Genomic DNA, 8,050 nt, shown 5'->3' on the forward strand with positions numbered 1-8,050 from the left:
AGAAAAGAACAAGGACACTTTTAATGTTCTAAATCCATGAAGTAGCAGGAAATGTGGAAATTACCAGATGACTTTAGAAGACAGATTATGCCACAGAGGAAGACAAAAATAATTGCAATAGGCCTGCCAGTATGACCTTGGGAATTTTTTTTCCTAAAGACATATTTGGCAAACTATAAGCATGTGTGCAAGTGATACAAAGAAATACTGCTAGGAGAAGCAAAAAACTTTGCTCTTAACACACTGCATTCAAATTTGATAGATTTTTTATTTTTTTTCCCCATAGTGCACAGGATAAACAAATGTTTCATGAAAGGACAAAAGAGAGTCCTTGCACTAATTTAAAATATTCATGCATGAATAGTACCGACTTGGAAAGTCCTGTTCAATCCTGGGATAAAATCTGCCAAATGCTGAATGAATCTCCAGGTAAACTAGAAAAATCAGCTGATCATGGAAAAAAAAAAATGTATTTTCAAGGACTTATGGTCACTGTTCATTGGGATTGCAAAATATACTTTTCTCATCAAAATCCACATATTAGTTCTGCCCTCTGACATGTAGAGTGATGATTTCTCAGAGCAAGGTTTAGTAAAATTTCCTTAACACATGCAAAAAGATGCATTTTTTCCTTTTTCATAAAAAAAAAAGACTAAAATTCTACAGAACTGAAAGAAACTCCATCCAAGACAAACAAAGGTTTTCAGACTAAACTGTTGCAATTATTTGTCAATTTCTTAATCATGTTTATTAGTCAGAAGGGACAAGTGGGTTTATTAGGGAATGCTCTTACTCCAGAGTTTATTTATCACAAAATAGGGAACAAAAAAGTATTAAGAAGTGCAAACAGTGTTTTGTGAAAAGACACCCACTGTTTTCCAAAGGATTTCAGACACAGTATTTAACAACACTGAATGACAGACAAACTGGAAACAGCTGGATATGAGAATGAACTTTCAAATATGCAAGGTTTTCATTTTGTTAACCAGAGTACATGTATCTAATTGTGGAACCAAGATAACTGTGCTTATAAATTAGCCTTGCTTCATTAATATGCTGCTTCACATTTTGGGGGGACTTTCTTTTGATTTTTTTTCTCTCTCTCATGAGTGAAAAATATTTTGAAATATTTAAAAAGACAATTAGAGTAGACTGTGTGTATTAAATCTGAGAACATCTACAATTAGGCACTCCAGAAGGCAAGAGAGTGACACTTGACCTTGAAACACTAGAGAAGTCACAGACATTTGGACCAATGCATTAGAGCTGCAATTTCCCCTTTTTTTAAACTGCAAAGAAGTGATGAACTTGGCACTGGGCAAGAATGAAAATTTTAGCCAGCTTGTTTATTAAATTAACACCTATTTGTGGCTCTTTAATTTTGCAGAAAAATTTAAAGAGACTAACATTCTCATTTATGTAAATGAGAATTGGGCATGATTTGCAAGCATCATGATATATAATTCGAAGAATTCCTTATTTTATTATGATACCAGAGATTACATATCCCATTCCTATTAGAAATGCATTGAACATGGACTCTCAAGAGTCCTACCATCAGCTAAGAATGTGAAAAATGTATTTTTGAGGGGAAATTCAGTGGTTATCACTCTGTTTTGACATTTACTCTCCTTGGAATCTGTTAATGGGTCTTGGTATGACAGAAGACATGAACATGATGGCATTTCATATTGGTCAGTAGAAACACTCATCGTAAACTTCAAGCTGTGGTGCGTAGGCATGGATGACTCTTTGCTTCACATCATCTAAAGCCAGAGGGCCTGTTCAGACATCATTTGCCATAGTAACTAACTTTTATCACATTCAACAAAATCAGTTGTTGCTTTGGACAAAGCTTTTCCATCTAAAGCAGAGAAAATGGGAGAAATTGAAAGGACTAATGTCAGAGACATTATAGAAAGTTGGAATGTGTCCCTTCTACAAAAAAAAATACATTTCTCCAAGACTTTCCCAAACCATAATGGATTTTTTTTTCTCCTTGCCCATCTTGATTGGCCTTTGATTTGGCCCTGAATGTGTGATCAAAACACCTAGAGGGATCACTCCCTCTGTCACCAGTCAGATCGCTTTTATTTTTAGCAAGGAACAATTTCTGAGAAAAAAAGAAAAAAAAAGAATCAGAATGCTAGATCAAGCAGTCTTCCAGCCTGACTCCCTCTGTCTCACTTTATCAGGTAACAGTTGGAACCCTTCCTAATTCAGTGATAAACAGTCTGTCTGTTTATTGCTAAAGCGCAGAAGACTGTAGGTCCATTACCATTATTCCTAAAAATCCAGAGAACATAGCTGCTTAACCTTGTGGTTGCTTAAGAAGCACATGAACAAAACTCCAAGCTCTGACAATCTGTGCAGGCCTCAGCTGAAGCATTTTCTGATGCTATGTCTTGTGCTGGCATGTAGGCTTTGAACTGGGGCAGCCAAAGTACCAGTGCATATGCACATCTGCCATGCCTCCTTCAGGGCAGTAACCTTTGGCAAAAGCACAAAGGGACAGCTGAGAGCAATAACCTTGTAAATATCCTCATTACCTTGTGCCAGGGAGCATGAGTCAATCCTCGGCATGAACATGTTATCTATAGGATGATGGAAGCTCTGAGATGAATTTAACTCACGTCTCAAAATAAAGCCTCTTCTTTCTTTGATCTGTGTGCCTCCTTGCTCCTACAGGCACATCTTTCCTTATCATCTCTTTCCTTTGCACTGTCACTACAAGTAATTCACCTGGAGCAAAACCCTGCTAATTTTTGTTGCCAATCCAGCTGATCAACACAATGCAGTCACACAGTTATTTTCCTTTTACTGAAGTGTAGTTAACTGGATAAAGCCTCTGCCAGCAACATCACAATTGACAGCCATTTTTCCAAGGCAGTCCCCTCCCTCAGCGTGCTGAACTATTACACTAGCTAAACTCATCATGTGCAAGGGCCAGGCCAAAAACCGAGCCCCAGGCTTCTTGAAGCACAAGCCAATGCATTAAGTGGCTAAGCACTCAGCCTGCCTTGCCTGCGCTGTAGCTACAGCAACGCTGAGACCATCTCATGGGGCTTGCTGTAAATGGGCTTCTGCTCCTTAACTGAAATGCTGTGGTACAATATAATAATGAATCCATAACAACAGCTTTGTACATTATATTACTATTCTAATCAGATATTTTATTGGTAGCCGTATACTTCTTAAAGCTAGCATTTCATTTGCCTCTTTTGCCTTGTAGAAATCCTGCTGTTGTGACAATGGATAGCTGTAAAGCTAATGGTCTTTCTTAAACTCCCCCTCCTGAGAGAGAGAGAAAGAGAGAGAAATTATAGTCATTGCCATCCATTTGTGTTAAAATACAAAGAAAACAAGAATCATTCAAAAATGATGTGTCAGGCAGCCTGCATTAATATTTATGTTAGCATTAATATTGGTAAGAATGCACCTTATACTTTGTTGTCTACCCCCAGCATCCTTAAGTTCCCTGTTATTCAAGCTAGTAGCCATTAGCTAGCATCTTTCTCTGTACACAAAGCTTCAAAAAGCCTTGGCAGGGCTCCAGCTCACTTACACTTAAATGGACACTCAAGCTTCAACGGACACACAGCTAAATAGAGGCCAATAATTCAATACAGTATGACTGTACTGGGGCTGCTAGTAAATCCATCAAGCAGTAAATATCATCTGAAGCCAATGCAAGCTTTTATCTTTCCAATTTTGTGTATGTCTGTGTGAAGCCTAGGCATTCAGCGAATCATGTAATTTATTCTGCAGTGCAAAGCCTGGGCTGTCTTAGACATCATATTGACTTTTTTTCCATCTGTCAGGGGCAGCCACTGCTCCACTTTTGTGCAAACGCATCACATTGCATTTATTTATTTATTTCATCCCACTCTCTAGTGCAATTGGGCAAGGACACATTTCCACAGATCAACAAATACTAAGAAAAGCATCTGAATATCATTACAACAGCATGTTAAACATTTGTCCTAATCAGTTTGTTAAATCAGCAAACGCATTTCCAGCAAATGCTTGTAACAGCTTAGAAAGGACTCCCTTCTGCAATGTTTTATTAAGCCTCAAATATGCCCCGCTATTTTCTTCTGCTTTTTAGGTCACCAGAGATGCCAGTATAATGTAAATAATACCAAATAGCTGGGCTTATTGACCTGTGGTCTGTGTTTGGGTGGATATTCAGACACAGTGGATGATACAGATATAAAAATAGATGGCACAGACCAGGCTAGCATTCCCTCACAGAGCTGGAGGGGACAGAATTGCCCTTGGAGGGAAAGGAGATTTGGTGCACACCCTGTGAGAGCAGCTGAGCTGGCCACAACCTTCCTCCCATGAGTGGGCAGGTGGCATTTCTACCAACACCATCTCTAGGGCTTGCCAACACGCTGTCAGAGGTGTCACAAGAAAAGGACTGAATCAGTGCATTTGCCAGCAGCCAGGGACAGCCCTGTCAGGGGAGGTACAGGGCCAAAAGGCTTTGGCCAAAACAAAGAAGTTGTGCTGTGCTGAAGGTTTGTGTCTGCATGACAGATTTCAGTGTGTGGACAAAACACATACGTTTCTGTTGCATTAAGGAAGTGAGGTAGAGTCAAAACCTTCCTACTTTGATTCCTTGACATGAAAGGAGCTATCTTTTCGAAGACGAAAGGATTATATTATAATATTATAAATTATTATATATATATATTATTATAATGTATATATTATTGTAAAATGAAAAGTAAATATAGGTTCTTTTGTTAAAAAACTCACACAAGATCAAGCTGGACGTACTGGTTATTCCATGTCTTTGCCGTGCCACATGGCAAGCCCTTCTGATGCTCACCTGTCTGCCCTATGCATATCCCAAAGTGTCCAGCAGGCTCTGTGGAAGGTCCAGCCTCCTCTGCTGGATGTGCTGCTGCTGGAGTCCCCACATAACCTCTCACCCTGCTGCTATTACAAGTGGACCAGTAAACCCAGCAGCCATAGATGGTGTCTGCCCCTCCACGGGGTCAGGTGCAGGGATGCAGAGAACCAATAACTACTGTGGCCTTCATCCTGTACTGTGCAATAGGAAACGCTGACATCATCTTGGCCAGAATGTTGCCTTCCTTCTCACCACTTTTTTAGTGCAGGGAAGTTCTCATGCTCCCCTGCCCCCGTCATTCAGTGGGGATTAAAGATTTAGTTCTACGCCTCCATGGTGAGCATGGGAGATGTGGCCTATCACATCACGCATTTGCTTGACAACAGATATTTTTTAGTAATGCAGGAGCCCAAAATGACATTCATACTCCCATCTGCCACCCACCTGAGGGAGATGTCTGTAATTAGATATGCAGAGGCTGATAGTGGGTTATAAAACAGGATGTGGTGGGCCACCAGGGCTGATTTATCTACACTAATATATAGCTGGTGTCTGGCTCATCAGATATTTCAACATGCTTTTCTTGGGCCAAGCTAGCATCTTTTTTTCTGAGCCACAGGCAGAGGGACTGGTGGCTAGAAGGAAATGAAAGCTCTAAAGGCTTCTGAAAAATATGGATAGATCAACAAGAAACGGCAGGCAACTTAACAAAAAAAAAAAAGAGAAAGTGAAATATATTTATTCCTTCAGGAACACTGAAAATATGGCCAATCTCAGCATACTGTGATGACACACTAAGGAAACTGAAAGCCAACGGATAAATTATTTGCCAGCACAGAAAAAAAAAATCAGAACACTAGGATAGGATCCAATTCTATCCTAAAAATCATGAAATATTTTCAAAGGTCATAATCCAATAAGCCCTCCCATAGAAAAGCAAACAATAATGTAAATTTAGAAAGCACAGTCAATAAGCATTACCCCAAGTGGGAGGGCTTACCTTGTCCTTACACCATTCAGATAACACTGAAAAACACCCATTCAGACTGCCTGGTGGCACAGGGCTGGAGTTCAACTCACCCCCCCACCTGCACTTGGCTTTCACTGACTGATAAATCAGTTGGTTTATGTCACTCCAGACTCCAGCTGAAATCCAGGGACCCAATCCAGAGATGGCCAGGAAGTTTAGATTCAGTGGAAGCTTCGGCCTAAGACAGCAACATAACACAGATGTAATTGCTTTAATCAAACCATGCCATATAATTCCACTCACAGAGTTTACAGCACATTTTGAATCTCACTAGTATGTCAATTATTAACTCTAAAACCCTCTGTATTTGCATTTGAAAGTCACAGTAAGAAAGGAAATATTCACGTTAATAGTACTGTTATTTTGTTGGCATGATACCCATAAAACAATTTTGCATGAATTTCAGGTAACATTTTTTATCTAGTTTCTGTAGCAAAACAGGAAAGTTACACTGTGGAGCTAAGCCTGCCTCTATGAAAAATCAAAACTATGTTATCTGTGATCCAGGTCTTTACAGATATTGAATAATACCAACTCTACTGAAATCAGTAGCAGCCGAGTACTTCAAACTTTTCTGAATCAGGTCCTTAATGTACAGCCCTAAACACCAAGGCAACAAGAAATATACTTTGAAACAACAGAGAGGCACCTGAGGCCGTTTACTGCTTGCACTCTTCCACCTCATCTCCTCCTTTCTTTTCACACATGTGCATTCACATTCACACGAGGAGAGGCAATAGTACCCAAGCAGATATTCAGTGCACCCTTACTAACCTCCAGTTAGAAAGTACTGCCTGGTACACATTACTTACAGTATTCCAAAATGCAGCATGCTGCTTTTCTAAAGAACTAAATTAAAAGGCAACTCACTGAGCAATTCTCCAGCACCTGAGAGCAATTAATGTAAGTAGAAACAGGAAACATCATCAATTATTTAAAACAAAATGAATATGTCACATTGACCTTCTCCAGCACTCATCAGTTTTATACCTCCACCTGAATAAACTCAAGGGAGAAAAAACACCATACAGATTTACACTACAGGCTATAAAAAGACAGCAAACACAGAAAGGGGACTCTGTCTCTGTGGCTGTCCTCAGCATTTCTAGTTCTGCATGTGAGATGCAGCTTGTCGATCCTTCAGATTTGATACATGCCATGCACTCTTGCCTTTTATATTTTGAAATCCTGGATTTTTATTTTTTTTTCTTCACATTCCAGACTTCTCTTGTCAAACAAAGCAGGACAGACTTTTCAGGCAGACAGAGAATGATCAAAGAGCAGTTGTCATTTTCTGTGAGTTGTCAATCCCTGATTTTAATGAACAAAAGAAAGAGGTATCTGTAAGTCATGCTGATTGGGACAATACAGAGTAGAGGTTTACAACGCTCCAGAGAACCTAGTTTCCACAGTTCCATGTAATTTGTAAATGTAGAACTGAGGTTCTCGGGGAAGATGTTGTAGTCCAAATTGTCACAGACTTTTGCCTGGGCAGAAGGGATTTCCAGGGAACATGGAGTTTATTAGCTAATGCAATTGCTGAACATAACATATAGCAGAAGGAAAAGGATATTTGGCACAATAATGGCTAAAGGTTTTCAGAGCAAAGCCTATTAAGACACCAAGTACAAAAAGTCCTTTGTGACTGTTCAAGCTAAACAAGGCTTGAAGTGCTGGTGTCTGCTTTTCCCCCAACTCCTATTAACAGTTTCAAGGAAACTCACGAGTGCTCTGTGCAGAATAGCACATGCTTACACTAGGTCATCTGCTTAAAATCGTCCTACAGATACCCAGAAACTTGACTAATTGTCTCAGATGAAGTGCTCTACATTATTACAACAGAGGCAAAGTACATTGCTAGTCCTCAAGACCAGATTGATGATATTATTACTGTTTGGGTGCTATTAAGGACATTTCTGATTTTCCATCATTATTACTTTTTCCCCATTTTGAGAGAACAGACCTGTAAAAAGTGGCAGGAAGCCAGAAAATGCCGTACAGGATGTCAGCATGGAAGCTATTAAAAGAAGTGATGTGTTGACAGCTGAGTTTTAAAAGAGAAATAAATAAATTATGCCAAGTCCTTTTGGGGATTTTACTAATATATTTATTTACTCTAGCTCTGTAGCTCTTAATGACTTCATTAATAAGAAATCTTG

At 39.4% G+C, this 8,050-nt stretch overlaps 1 long non-coding RNA gene across 1 annotated transcript; it reads right to left on the reverse strand.

Moving 5' to 3' along the window:
* Positions 1–392: 392 nt before the first annotated feature.
* On the reverse strand, positions 393–7,403 carry LOC308185935. Its single transcript, XR_013943835.1, has 3 exons — positions 6,704–7,403; positions 5,862–6,069; positions 393–1,864 (listed from the first exon to the last, which is right to left on the reverse strand). It is a non-coding gene; the product is annotated as an uncharacterized lncRNA (long non-coding RNA).
* Between the last annotated feature and the right edge of the window lie 647 nt (positions 7,404–8,050).

The sequence above is a fragment of the Anser brachyrhynchus genome, assembly GCF_964034855.1.
Source record: "Anser brachyrhynchus genome assembly, chromosome: Z".
NCBI lineage: Eukaryota > Metazoa > Chordata > Aves > Anseriformes > Anatidae > Anser > Anser brachyrhynchus.